Source organism: Nicotiana tomentosiformis, chromosome 3 (genome assembly GCF_000390325.3).
Source record: "Nicotiana tomentosiformis chromosome 3, ASM39032v3, whole genome shotgun sequence".
NCBI classification, from domain to species: domain Eukaryota; kingdom Viridiplantae; phylum Streptophyta; class Magnoliopsida; order Solanales; family Solanaceae; genus Nicotiana; species Nicotiana tomentosiformis.
Genome location: NC_090814.1, coordinates 35239464 through 35255560, shown reverse-complemented (window position 1 = coordinate 35255560; position 16097 = coordinate 35239464).

The window sequence follows — 16097 nt, the reverse complement described above, 5'->3', positions numbered from 1 at the left end:
CATGATTTGGGTCCTAGACTACCCTGACTTAAGCATAATAGTAGCTATGTACGGACTCTCGTCACCTCGTGCATATGTAGCCCCCCAACAAATAGAAGGGGTTAATTCTATTTAACAATTCCCTCTTACAAGGTTAGAAAGAAGACTTACCTCGCTCCAAAATTCCCTCACCGACTCCCAAGCCCTTCCAATACTCAAACCGATGCTCAACGTTCCAAAACTAGCCAATAGACGTGCAAATCCATAAATATACACTCTAATACTTATTATAATCCAACTTATAACAATTCCTAACCCCACTTGAAAAGTCGATAAAATCACCCTCGGGCCCACGTGCCCGGATTTCGAAAATTTTCAAAGATAAATTTTACCCATAACATTACTAACTCAAATATATAATTTGTTTTCAATTGCATACCCAAATTCGTGTTCCAAAATCCAAAATTGTAACTTCAGGTTTTCCACCAAAATCTCCAAATTTCTACTAATTTCCATATTGAAATCCTCCTACTAACCATGTATTTAACTTATAATAAGTGTGAATCACTTACCTTGTGTTGCTTGATGAAAATCTCCCTTTAAAGCTCTCCAAAATTGCCCCAACCAAGTGAAAAAATGAGAGAAGAAGAGCCAAATCTCGCCCTTTAAACAATCTGCCCAGCGACCTCTCGCACCTGCGGTCACTTGACCGCTTCTCCGGTTCTACAGGTGCGGCCAAATTACCGCTTCTGCAGTCCTCCTCCAGACCCCTCAACTCCGCATCTGCGACCCCCATCCGCTTCTGTGGGTCCATGCGCGCAGTTGCTGTCCCGCTTCTGCGGAACTCGACCGCATCTGCTGTCCCAGCCTTCTCTAACCTAAGCCGCTTTTGCGACCCTCATGGCCGCTTCTGTGGCTCCGCACCTACGGAGCTAACCTCGCAGGTGCGGTTACACCAGAAGACAGCAGCCTCAGCACTTCCATAAGGCCAAATTCAATCCATTTACCATCCGGAATCCACCCGATGCCCCCGGGACCTCAACCAATTATACCAACACGTACTAAAATACCATACGGACTTAGTCGAACCTTCAAATCACATCAAACAACGCTGAAACTACGAGTCACACCCCAATTCAAACTTAATGAACTTTAGAACTTAAAACTTCTACATTCGATGCCGAAACCTATCAAATCATGTCTGATTGACCTCAAATTTTGCACACAAGCCATATTCGACAATACGGACCTACTCCAACTTTTGGAATCGGAATCTGACCCGGATATCAAAAAGTTCACTTCCGGTCAAACTTCTCAAAAATCTTCAAATTTCTAACTTTCGCCAAATGACCCCAAAATGACCTACGGACCTCCAAATCCACTCCCGGACGCGCTCCCAATACCAGAATTACCATACAGAACTATTCCCAGACTCGGAATCCCAAACGAACATCGATAACATTGAAATGCACTTCAACCCAAATTTATGAAATTTTTCAAAATGCAAACCTTCCACAATAGGCGCCGAAACGCTCCCGGGCCATCCAAAACCCGATCCGTACATACACCCAAGTCCAAAATCATCATACGAACCTGTTGGAACCTTAAAATCCCGATCCCGAGGTCGTTTACTCAAAATCAACCCTTAGTCAGAATTCCACTCCTCAGTGCATTCTTCAATCCAAAAAATTCGTACCGCGGCTCGCAAGTTTGACACGGAGAATTCCTACAGTCCTCAAATACATAAGTCTACCTCGGCACCACAAAACCTCAAATTCCTTTATGAAATTTTACGGGGCCTTACAAGAACTATAATTATAGGATTTTAGATGTGAAAGAGTTTTATAGTTATATGGAGTAGTTTTTTTTTTTGCCTGATGCGAAGTAGTATTTAATTAATTATAAAAGATAACAAAAATTTCTAACATGATTGTATATGATAATTAGCCAAATAAAGTAAATTACAAAGACAATTATATGTTATTCGCTTAGACTTATGAGTTGGAGGTTCTGCAAAGTTTCTCAATTCTTTTTATCCGGAAGATTTTGTTATCTAACTATGTATTTATTTTGAATGTTTTCAGAGATTCATTTTCGGTTGAGGTGTTTTCGGAAAAAAGATAATTCTTGATAATCTCCCATAAATTATCCTTAAGATTTCCAAATAAAAATTTAATTATAGTAAATGAGATTTCATATATTATATATTATTCAAAATCTGTATTTCTTATTTGACAATCTCTCCTTAAGCTTGCCAAATGGCTTGTTAATAACTTGCCACTTGACTTAATTAAAATAAAAACTTTCCTTTAATATATATATATATATATATATATATATATATATATGAGAGAGAGAGAGAGAGAGAGAGAGAGAGAGAGAGAGAGAAGAGAGAGAGAGAGAGAGAGATAGATATAGATTTTTTTATAGATAATTATAAGATATCTATATTTATTAATTCAAGTAGAGTAACCAATTAATTCAAAATTTAAAATTCAAAAGGGTTTTTTAGTTAGAAATCTAGTTTATTTTATCTTAACAATGCCACCTAACTTTTTTTGGTCATGCCATTTGTCTTAATATAGTACTTTTGCCTCTAGTTTTATTATATATAGAAGATTTTAGTTAGAAAGGTAGTCTATTTTGTCTTAACAATGCCACTTAGCTTTTTGTAGTTATGCCACTTGTCTTAATATAATGCTTTTGCCTCTTCTTTTATTATAGAAGAAGATGATTTGAATGAGTAGTTTTTTCCCCCATTATTTATAGATAATTATAAGATATCTAAATTTATTAATTCAAGTAGAGTAACCAATTAATTTAAAATTTAAAATAATTCAAAATTTAAAATTTAAAATTTAAAAGGTTTTTTAGTTAGAAATGTAATTTATTTTGTCTTAACAATGTCACTTGACCTTTTGTGGTTATGCCACTTGTCTTAATATAGTGCTTTTGCCTCTCCTTTTACTATATATAGATTATTAATTCAAATAGAGTAACCAATTAATTCAAAAGAGATTTTAGTTAGGAGATTTGAATGAGTATTTTATCAAGTAGAGGCACCAATTGATTCAAATTTTAAATTCAAAATATTTTTTAGTTAAAATATTTTAGTCCAAATAAATATTATGGGCTAATATATATTGACTTAGTTATTTAAATCTAATTAAATTGATTTAAATAAAGGTTCAATATTATTGGGCTATCCCATTTAATTGGGCTACGAATGATGAGCCCACTTCATTAGGCCCAAGATGTCATCTACCTAGAGGCCCAGTGCCACATGTCAAATGACGTGGCACACCAAGTCAAACAGAAGAGCCAATGTGATCATGCCACGTGTCAAAATGACAATGCATGCCAAATCACATTAAAAGGCAATGAAACCGCGTCACATGTGTAAGTGACATGTTCTGGCCAATCAAATGCGGCCTTGTCACACTTCAATTTGATTGGTCGGAAAGAGTTTACTCTTATTATAACTCTTCCCTCTCACAACTATAAATAGAGGTCTTCGTAACCTAGAAAAGACACCAGAAGTTATGACAAGAAGCAAGAAAGAGCTTGTGGATCAAACGCCACAAATCTTTCCGCAAGTTTCAAGCTTCAAGCAATCAAGTTCAAGTTCAAGACGTGGCACACCATGTCAAATGAAGAGCCAATAGGATCATGCCACGTGTCAAAATGACAATGCATGCCAAGTCACATTAAAATGCGAATAAAACCGCGTCCACGTGTGTAAGTGACATGTTCTGGCCAATCAAATGCAGCCTTGTTACACTTTAATTTTATTGGTCGGAAAGAGTTTATTCTTATCATAACTCTTTCATACCAAAACTATAAATAGGGGTCTTCATAACCCAGAAAAGACACCAAAAGTTATAACAAGAAGCAAGAAAGGGCTTGTGGATCAAATACCGCAACTTTCTCCGCAAGTTTCAAGCTTCAAGCAAGCAAGTTCAAGTTCAAGAATTCAAGTTCAAGCTCAAGAACGAAGAACAAATCAACATACAAGGAGTACGAGTTCAAATCTATGTTTGTGCTAGTTCAATTCAAGATCATCGTTCGTGAAAACAAATATAGATTCAAGATCAAGCTCAAATGCCTTTGAATTTATTTGTTGTTGGAACGAAGAATCAAAGGATTCATAGAGATTGTAAAACTCATATTGTTCGAAATAAAATACTACAATTGTTGTAATATTTTCGGTCTTAATTTTATTTTCTTGACACAAATTTATTGTCTACAAATTCTGGCATGCCCAGTGGGACAATCTCTACCTCTCATCTCAACTTTGCAATCACTAAAGTTCAAGTACATTGAAATGGCTTCAAAAAAAATCAACTCCAGATCAACTTCCACTAAAACTTCTAATTCCAATTTTTATGCTTGATGTGAAAAACATCCTCAATATTACCTTTGGAAGCTTTGGGCCAGTTATAAGGAGTAGAGTAAGCTCTTAAGGACAATAAACACTTCAAGTGTCGTCCGTATCAACCCCTATTGTCGGATCTTCATCATCAAAAGGAGCAAGATTCTCTACAAGCGTGACCCAAAAAGGGAACGATGTCGTCGAAAGGATCGAAAATGTTCTTGCTCAGCTTAGTTTATCTAAGTTCAAGAAACCTTTCATACAAGCCGATGATGATGACTTGAGTTGTCGGATCTTCATCCTCAAAAGGAACAAGACCCTCTATAAGCGTGAACCAAAAAGGGAACGATGTCGCCGAAAGGATCGAAAAGGTTCTAGCTCAACTTAGTTTATCTAAGTCCAAGAAACCTTTCATGCAAGTCGATGATGATGACTTGAGCGTTGAATCTCCTCTAGTCTCCATTAATGCGACCTCTAAGGGCTATCCCAACAATGATCCATATTATTCTTCATCCTCTACGGCGATCATGCAAGCAATGGTCATTGAACCTTCTACTGTAGAAGAATAACTTCCAAATTTTACAAAAGCAGTTGAAAGCTTATCAAAGTGCGTGCAAGATCAAGATGTTAAACTTTCTAAGTTATCAAATACATTGGATAGCATAGTAGAGGGAGAATCCACACAAACACCTTTAAATCTTCAAAGATCACAAGAGAAAGAAGACTCCTCCAAAAAGCAAGCAACAACAACCAAGGAGAAAGTCTCCGCTGAAGGTCTGATTACTGTTGAGAAATTTAAGGACTTCATCATGGAGGCTATATAAGCTCTAGTCATCCAAATTATCTCGCACATATGTAAAGCCCTACGCGCAAAGAATTGATAACTTGAAGATACATGTTGGTTATCAACCTTCTTAGTTGCAACAATTTGACGGCAAGGGAAATCTGAGACAACATGTATCACACTTTGTTGAAACTTGCAACAATGCTAGAACGTATGGCGATTATCTTGTAAAATAGTTTGTTCGATCTCTCAAAGGTAATACATTCGATTGGTACACAGATCTCGAATCTGGTTCCATCGATAGTTGGGAGCAGTTGGAGCAAGAGTTTCTCAATCATTTCTATAGCAAAAGACGCATCGCAAGCATGATCGAACTTACAAACTCTCATCAACGAAAGGATGAGCTAGTTATTAACTTTATCAATCGTTGGAAGAGCTTAAGCCTCAACTGCAAAGATCGTCTTAACAAAACTTCTAGCATCGAAATCTGCATTCAAGGCATGTGTTGGGGTCTTTGCTATAACAAGGCATAAAGCCCAAAATATTTGAACTAGCAACTTGTGCTCATGATGTAGAACTAAATATTTCCACAAGTGGAAATCAAGCGATACATGTCTTTAAGCCTTACGGCGAAGAAGAAGAACAAGAAGGCGAGGATGGGGGCAAGTTTTCATACGAGAATGAAACCGAAGAATCTATGCATGTAACTATGCTCCTTTACGCACGAGCCTAAACTACGAGTTATAATGCTCCTCAATGCACGAACCTAAACTACAAGTTATAATGCTCCTCAACGCACGAGCGTAACGACAAGTTATAATGTTTCTTGGCACATGAGCCTATACTAATATCATAAAGCTCCCCAAACTTGAACTAAATCTTTTAAGACGTAAAGCTCTTCAAATTCAAGCAAAGTCTTCAAGGTGTAAAGCTCTTCAAATTCGAGCAAAGTGTTCAAGTCGAAAAGCTCTTCAAATTAGAGCAAAGACTCAAGTCGGAAGCTCTTTAAAGTCGAGAAAAGACTTCAAGTCGCAAAGCTTTTCAAATTCGAGCCTAAACTGCATGTCATAAAGCTCTTTGAATTTGAGCTAAATCTTCAAATTACTATGAACCTGGACGCACGAGCCTAAACTGCATGTCATAAAGCTCTTTAAATTTCAGCAAAATCTTCAAGATGCAAAGCTCCTCAAATACGAGCTTAAATTGCAAGTCGCTACTCTCCTTAACGCAAGAACATAAACTACATGTTACTCCTCACCTGCAAGAGTATAAATTGTATACGGCCAAAAAAATAGGTGCGCTAGGTTGAAAACCTTGAAAGAGACGGCCTAGGAAAAAGTTAGGACATTAAAAAAAGGCTCACCCATTTTGAACTACGGTATGACTTGATCCTCTTCACCGAGGTATGTAGGCAGCTTGGAGTTTCATTCTACATTCAGTCGCCTGAGTTCAAAAGATACATACTGTCCCAATCATTGTTCGAATGAAGTATGATGGAATGTAATCCATTCAATCAACACTTGAAAATCGGGTTGAAATGCCATTCTTCTGTTGAACTTTGGATCCCATATGATTTAAAAGAGGCACGTCTCCATGGTAAATTGGTGTCGTTAATGGGATAATTATAATTATAGTCTTTGAGGAGGCTACCAAGTATTTGCATTGAAGTTCGAAGATTAGCTATGCCTTCAGGTTTGCCAAACCTTTTAGTTTTTAATCTTCAAGTTGAAGTATTTAAGCATGTCAGTACTTTAAGTCTTCTAATTCTTCAAGTTGATGTTTAAAGTTCATCGCCCTTCAAGTTGAAGTTTGCAAGTTCACCAATTCTTCAAGTTGAAGTCTTCAAATATGCTAATTCTTTAAGTTAATGTATTCAAGCATTCGCCGGTCTTCAAGTTGAAGTATTTAAGACCTCTAAGTCTTCAAGTTAAAGTCTTCAAGTCTGTCGGTCTTCATATTCACCAGTCTTCAAGTAATATTTAAGCCTTCTGAGTCTTCAAGTTGATGTATTCAAGCCCTCCAAGTCTTCAAGTTGAAGTTTTTCAGTCTGCTAATTTTTGCAGTTGAAGTTTAAAAGTACACCTCTCTTCAAGATGAAGCGTCAATGTCCACCAAATTTTCAAGTCCACCCAATCTTCAAGTTTGTCGGTCTTCAAGTTGAAGTCTGCAAAGTCCGCCAAGTCTTCATGCCGAAGCCGTCAAGTCCACCAAGCCTTCGAGTTGAAGCTTTATAACTTTTAAATATTATGGTGGACGTTTAAGTCCCTTTGCACCTTAATTTGGCCTCTTCGCGGATTTCTCCTTAAAAGGAACTATAATTTTTCGATATTAAGGTAGACGTTTAAGTCCCTTTGCACTTTAAGTTGGCCTTTTTGTAGGTTTGTCCTCAAAAGAAACTATAATTTTTCAAATCTTAAGATGGACGTTTAAGTCCCTTTGCACCTTAAGCTGGCCTTTTCGTTGGTTTTCCCTCAAAAGGATATGTAATTTTTCAATCTTAAGGTGGATATTTAAGTCCCTTTGCACCTTAAGTCGGTGTGTTGCGGGTTGGTCCTTTTATATTATGTTGAGAATTTGTCCTTATATATGTTGCCATGAATTTGTCCTTTTATATGCCGTATAAACTTTTGCGCCTTGAGATTATGGTTCCGATTTTCGGACGGGGATGAGTATCTATCCCTTCACCCCCTAGGATTACCCATCCGATTTGCATGGATCTTCCGTTTGAATAAGAACTTGTCCTTGTTTATTCGACCTAAAATAAGAGGACAACAAAGAAAAAACAAAGAAAAAATAACGAAAAATACCTCGACACTGTGCTTCTCGTGAGTCTCAAACTCCAATTGATGCAGATTGAACGAAGACATGCGGCTATTTATAAATTTTGAAAGACTGCTACTCAAAGGTTTATCTCGATGTGGGATTGTGTGTTATAATCAATTATCTAAAGGGATTAGATTAATAATGGGAACTGACATTGTCAATCCAAATAGAATTCAAAAATCATGGTTCTGCCAAGTTTGATTCATATGGGATCAACATATATGATCCCATGTTCTTCCACGTCGGATTCTTTTGAGGAGTATACCATGCAAATTAAAATACAAATGGTGCTGATTGTAGGCAAATCAAATCGAAGAATCCAATGCCTACGTAAGATTCTTTTCTAACGAGGGAAAAATGAAATCCTTGGTAATATTGGATTTAAGTTCGAAGAATCCAATGCCTACGTAACTTAGTATTATTCCTATACAAATATGAATTGCGGGGACACTTTTTATTTGATCTGAACTCGAAATTCACTGTTCCGCTAATGCTTTGTGCCTAGTCTTTTAAGATTGACACATTTATATTTTGACAAGTCTTGAAGCAGGGGTATTTGTAGGCATTTAAATTTTATTGAATTTAAATAAAATAAAATAATTTGGGCTACATTTTGAGTTTAAAATATTTTAGTACAAATAAATATTATGGGCTAATATATATTGACTTAGTTATTTAAATCTAATTAAATTAATTTAATAAAGGTCCAATATTATTGGACTATCCCATTTAATTGGGCAACGAATGGTGAGCTCACTTCATTAGGCCCAAGATGTCATCTTCCTAGAGGCCTACTGTCACGTGTCAAATGACATGGCACACCAGTCAAACGGAAGAGCCAATGTGATCATGCCAACAGTAACAACAACAACAATAACATACCCAGTATTATCCTACACTGTGGGGTTTGGGGAGGGTAGTGTATACGCAGACCGTACCCCTACCTTGTGAGGATAGAGATGTTATTTCCAATAGACCATCGGCTCAGCAATGTGATCATGCCACGTGTCAAAATGACAATGCATGCCAAGCCACATTAAAAGACCAATGAAACTGCGCCACGTGTGTAAGTGACATGTTCTGGCCAATCAAATGCGGCCTTGTCACACTTCAATTTGATTGGTCGGAAAGAGTTTGTTCTTATCATAACTCTTCCCTCCCACAAATATAAATAGGGGTCTTCATAACCTAGAAAAGACACCAGAAGTTATAACAAGAAGCAAGAAAAAGCTTGTGGATCAAATACAGCAAATTCTTCGCAAGTTTCAAGCTTCAAGCAATCAAGTTCAAGAATTCAAGTTCAATAATTCAAGTTCAAGCTCAAGAATGATGAATAAATCAACATTCAAGGAGTACGAGTTCAAATCAAAGTTCATGCTAGTTGAATTCAAGATCATCGTTCGTGGCAACAAATATTGATTCAAGCTCAAACTCAAAGGCCCTTGAATTTATTTATTGTTGGAAAGAAGAATCAGAGGATTCATAGAGATTATAACACTCATAGTATTCGAAATAAAATACTACGATTGTTGCAATATTTTCCGTCTTGATTTTATTTTCTTGACGCAAATTTATTGTCTGCGATCTTAACAATGCCACTTGGCTTTTTGTGGTTATGTCACTTGTCTTAATACAGTGCTTTTGCCTCTCCTTTTATTAGATATAGAAAATGTGAGAAGTATACAAAATCAATATTATCAGAGTTTAAAATATTTTAAAATCATACTAAAAAAATGTTTTATTCTCCGATTAATAATCATGCCATCCTTTTCGGCACGTTAATATATGAGCTTTTATTTACTTTGATTTGAATTATAAACATGCTGAGTTTGAGTTCTTTCAGCAATCACACCCTTATTAAGATGGAAACAAAAAACCTTGCCCCCATACATTGTTTACACCAATCGAAAACAAGTTACATATATTCTTTTACATGCATTGATGTCGTTTAACCATGAATCGCTATGTGTATATATATATATATATATATATATATATATACGATCGAAACCGGGCTCGTCTATTGTATGACAAGTCGAGACTTAAACGTGACAGGTTGAAGTTCGACCCCGGGTTATATCGAACCAAGGCGCGAAGTTAAATCATCGAGCTCGTGACTCCGGGACCGAACAAGATCGAGAAAACTTTGCGGGCCAAATAACGGAAGGCAGAAATATCCACGATCAGTTGGATATCCCGGCGAAAATCTCGACACGTATAAAGGAGAGGCCGATTAATTAGCAAATGAACAGACTTTTTACCTTTTATAGAATTGTATCAAGAGTAGGGCTCCCCTACTATATAAAAGGGGATCTGATCATTTGTAATACATATTGAAAAATGCATACCAAAGCAATATACTGTTATTTCTAGTTCTTATTATCTTGTCATTTTATTCTGACATCGATTGAGGCATTTCTTGACTTGAGAGTGACCAACCTTCAAGGCTAAGGCTGTCCAATTTTGTGTGGTTTGCATTTATTTTCTTATCATTATTTTCAATATTATTCTGTTCTTCTAATTCGTATCAAGTTATATCACATATCCTTAAAACCGCATATAAATTCAATTGTTATCTGATTTTAGGGTAAACAGATTGGCGTGGCAGGGCGTGGCCATGGCCCGCCTCTGCATGTTGACAACGAGTCCGGTCACCAAGATGAAAATAACAACATAGCACCCGGTAACGAGATACCACCTGCTGATCCCGCTGGAATTTTGATTGCAGATCCGATTGATGCTAATTCATATGTGGCTATCGATGCAAACTTTCCTACTGACCCCAAAAATAGCATTTGTGGTGGAGCCCGATCGGCAACTCGAAACACACAAAACGTTGAAGGGGACGGGATTAGTCTACGAGTTATCTTCGAAATGTTGCAGGCACAACAAGTGGCAATAGCCCAGTTACAAAACCAAAACCATGCACCAAGCAGGGTTGAGCCTGATCCTCCCCGGGAAGTCACCCGCAGGATCAACCGGTCATAGAAAGGTCGAACAAAAACGAATCGGGGCTAACCCCGAGATTATAAAGAAGCTCGAGGAGTTGACGAAATAAATAGAATCAGGGGAGAAGAAGATCGAGGCCAACGATAAAAAGGGGGAAACCTACAATTCCAGGGTAGATCAAATACCAAGAGCACCGCCGATATTGAAAGGCCTGGATTCCAAGAAGTTCATGCAAAAATCTTTTCCCCCGAGCGCGGCTCCCAAACCGATCCCCAAGAAGTTTCGCATGCCCGAGATTCCTAAGTACAATGGAATGACCGACCTGAACGAGCATGTCACCTATTACACATGTGCCATCAAAGGGAATGATCTAGAGGATGATGAAATCGAATCCGTCTTATTAAAGAAATTCGGAGAGACCCTGTCAAAGGGTGCCATGATATGGTATCACAATTTACCACCTGATTCTATTGACTCTTTTGCTATGCTTGCAGATTCTTTTTTGAAGGCACACGCTGAGGCCATCAAGGTCAAGACCAGGAAGTCGGACCTTTTCAAAGTAAGGTAGAAGGACAATGAAATGCTCAGAGAATACGTGTCTCGATTCCAAATGGAATAGATAGACCTACCACTGGCCGCTGATGATTGGGCCATTCAAGCCTTTACCCAAGGGCTCAATGTTCGAAGCTCGGTGGCTTCACAACAGTTGAAACAAAATCTGATAGAGTACCCGACTGTTACTTGTGCTGGTGTGCATAATCGGTACCAATCAAAAATCAGGGTCGAAGACGATCAACTTGGGGCTCCTTTCGGGTCCATTTATCCTATCAGACACGTATAAAGAATCAAGAGAAATATTGGCAGGGAACCAAGGTCGAACAGAAATCGGTATGAGCCATATAACGGTGATCGGAGAGGCAACGGGTCCGGGCGAAATTCCATAAGAAATGAAAGGAGGAATGACTGAGGTCAGAGCAGTAGGGGACTTATGACCAAAAATGGCTTCGACGGGTCCATCGGGCCCAAAGACGCACCATGGATATCAGAATACTACTTTAATATCGATGTTGCCGCCATTGTATCAGCTATCGGGCACATCAAAGATACCAAATGGTCTCGACCTCTACAGACCGATCCAACCCAAAGGGATCCTAACCAGATGTACAAATATCATGGCACTCATGGTCACAAAACTGAAGATTGTCGACAACTGAGAGAGGAAGTAGCTCGTTTATTCAACAATGGCACCTTCGAGAATTCTTGAGCGACCGAGCCAAGAATCACTTCAGGAATAGGGATTCTAACAAACAGGAAAAACAAGAAGAACCTCTGCACGTCATCAACATGATCATCAGCGGGGTTGATATCCGACAGGGGCCGATGTTGAAATGCACCAAGGTATCCATAACTAGGGAAAAAGGAACTCGAGACAATGTACCGGAAGGAACTTTATCTTTCAACGACGAGGACACAGAAGGGATCGTACAGCCCCACAATGATGCACTGGTAATATCTGTTCTCGTGAATAAAATTCGGGTTAAAAGTGTGTTAATTGATCTAGGTAGCTCGGCCAACATCATTCAATCAAGGTCGTGGAGCAGCTCGGTCTATAAGACCAAATCGTACCCGCAGTCCGAGTCCTAAATGGATTCAACATGGCATGTGAAACCACTAAAGGGGAAATAACATTACCAGTCAATGTTGTCGGTACCATCCAGGAAGCCAAGTTTTATGTGATCGAGGGTGACATGAGATACAACGCCCTATTCGGGAGGCCATGGATCCACAACATGAGGGCGGTGCCTTCAACCCTTCACCAGGTGTTAAAATTCCCGATGTCAGGAGGGATTAAGACGATCTACGGAGAACAACCGACCGCAAAGGAGATGTTTGCAGTTGATAAAGTAATTCTGATATCAACACTTGCAACATCAAAGAAGCCAAGTTCGAAAGCAAAGCAGGGGGCCAAATAGTAATCATCGATGCCAGCCTCGACCTAACCAGATAATCAGGGGACTGACGAAGACGACGATTACGGGGTCCCCCGATCCTTTATAGTCCCCGATGATTCCAATGCTACAAAATCAACCGTCGAAGAGCTGGAGCAAGTCATACTGATCGAACATCTTCCCGATTGAAAGGTATACCTGGGCACGGGGCTAACTCCCAAACTCAGGAAAAAACTCATTCAATTTCTTATAGCTAACATAGATTTTTTCGCATGGTCCCATCTTGACATGACAAGGATTCCCCCGAGATAACCACCCACAAGTTAAGCCTGGACCCAAAATTCCGTCCGGTCAAGCAGAAAAGGAGGCCCCAATCCGAGATCAAACACGCTTTCATCAAGGACGAGGTATCTAAACCCCTTAAAATAGGGTCTATTCGGGAGGTTAATCACCCAGATTGCTTAGAAAACGTAGTGGTAGTCCTTAAATAGGGGAACAAACTAAGAATGTGTGTAGACTGTAAAGATTTAAACAAAGCCTGCCCGAAAGGCTCCTTTCCACTGCCCAACATCGATCGCATGATCGATGCCACGGCTGGCCACGAGATCTTTAGCTTTCTCGATGCCTATTCCGGGTATAACCAAATACGGATGGACCCGGATGATCAGGAGAAGACCTCCTTCATTACCAAGTATGGCACGTACTGTTATAACGTGATGCCATTGGACTAAAAATGTTGGTGCCACTTATCAACGCTTGGTAAATCGGATATTTGAGGAACAAATAGCAAAATCGATGGAGGTTCATATTGACGACATGTTGGTTAAGTCCCTACGAGCAGAGGACCATTTAAAATATTTGCAGGAAACTTTTAGCATTTTGAAGAAGTACAATATGAAGATAAACCCGGAGAAGTGTGCGTTCGGAGTCGGATGAGGTAAGTTCCTTAGGTTCATGGTATCTAACCGAGAAATCGAGATCAACCCCGAAAAAATCAAAGCCATCGAAGATGTCACGGTCATGGACAATGTGACGGCTGTGCAAAGATTAACCGGACGTATAGCTGCCCTATGGCGATTCATCTCGAGGTCATCAGATAAAAGTCACCGATTCTTCTCGCTTCTCAAAAAGAAGAATAAATTTTCATGGACCCCAGAATGTCAACGAGCCTTGGAGGAGCTCAAACGATATTTATCGAGCTCACCATTGCTTCATACACCAAAAATAGATGAACAACTATACTTGTACTTGGCAGTATCGTAAATAGCGGTAAGTGAAGTCATGATTCGAGAAGAGCAAGTTATGCAATTTCCAGTTTATTATGTTAACAGGACCCTAGGAGAAGCCGAGACTAGATACCCTCACCTAGAAAAACTGGCGCTCGCTTTACTTAGCGCCTCCAGGAAACCAAAACCTTATTTTTAGTGTCACCCCATATGTGTTGTAACAACTTACCCGTTGCAAAATATTATGCACAAACCCAAGCTCTCGGGACGATTGGCCAAATGGGCCGTTGAAACTAGTGGGTACGTTATTGAGTATCGATCCCGAACAACCATCAAATATCAAATTTTGACAGATTTTGTGGCCGACTTTATGCGGGCCCTAATACCCGAGGTCGAACGAGAGTTGATTGTGAACTTAGGGACGTCCTCGAGAATCTGGACCCTTTTTACGAAAGGTGTCTCAAACGCAAAAGGGTTCGGAATCGGCATCGTTTTAAAGCCACTAACAGGCAGTATAGTTAGACAATCTATTAGGACTGTAAAATTGACTAACAACGAGGCCGAATATGAGGCCATGATTGTAGGTCTCGAACTAGCCAAAAGCTTGGGGGCTGAGGTGATCGAAGCTAAGTGTGACTCCCTCCTCGTGGTAAACTAAGTTAATGGAACTTTCGAGGTAAGAAAAGAACGGATGCGCAGGTACCTGGATAAGTTATAGGTTGCATTACACCAGTTCAAGGAATGGACCTTACAACACGTCCCCCGGGATCAAAATAGTGAGGCCGATGCCCTTGCTAACTTAAGATCATCGGTCGAAGTGAACGAGCTTAATTCGGGAGTAGTGGCGCAACTCATAAGTTCGGTGGTAGAAGAAGGTCATGCCGAGATAAACTCTACAAGCTTGACTTGGGATTGGAGAAACAAATACATAGAATATCTGAAAACCGGCAAAATGCCCTCGTATTCAAAAGAATCGAGGGCCCTCCGTACAAAAGCAACCCGATTTTGTTTGTCTGAGGATGGAGCCTTTTCAGGAGAATGTTTGATGGTCCGCTGGCAATATGTCTTGGACCAGGAGATACCGATTACGTTCTGAGGGAAATTCATGAGGGCACCTGTGGAAATCATTCGGGCACCGAATCATTGGTTCGAAAGGTGTCAGAGCAGGTTACTACTAGATGGACATGGAAAGGATGTGAAGGAGTTCGTGCAAAAATGTGATGGATGCCAACGATATGCTCCGATGATACACCAACCTGGAGAGCTGCTACATTTGGTTTTATCTCCATGGCCGTTCATGAAGTAGGGAATGGACATCGTCGGCCCCCTTCCATGGGCACCTGGTAAGGCCCAATTTATTTTGTTTATGACTGACTATTTTTCTAAGTGGGTGGAAGCTTAGGCATACGAAAAGGTCAAGGATAAGGAGGTCATCAATTTCATTTGGGACCATATCATATGTCGGTTCGGAATGTCGGCAGAGATCGTGTGCGATAACGGGAAACAGTTCGTCAGTGGCAAGGTGACCAAATTTCTCGAAGACCACAAGATAAAAAGGATCCTGTCAATGCCCTACCACCCTAGTTTGAACGGACAAGCCAAATCAACCTACAAACCATACTCTAGAACCTTAAAAAGAGGTTGACCGATGCCAAAGAAAAATGGAAAGAACTCTTGCCCGAAGTTATTTGGGCATATCGTACGACCTTGAAGTCCAGTACTGGGGCCACTCCATTCTTATTGGTTTATGGAGCCAAATCTTTGATACCGGTCGAGATCGGAGAGCCAAGCATCAGATTCTGATATGCAATAAAGGAATCAAATGACGATGCCATGAATACGAGCCTGGATCTATTAGATGAAAAGCGTGAGGCTGCCCTTGTTCGGATGGCTGCCCAAAAGCAGCGGATCGAGAGATATTACAACAGGAGGACCAACCTTCGGCACTTCAACTTAGGAGATTTAGTGCTAAGGAAGGTCACGTTTAACACCCAAAACCCGAGCGAGGGAAAGTT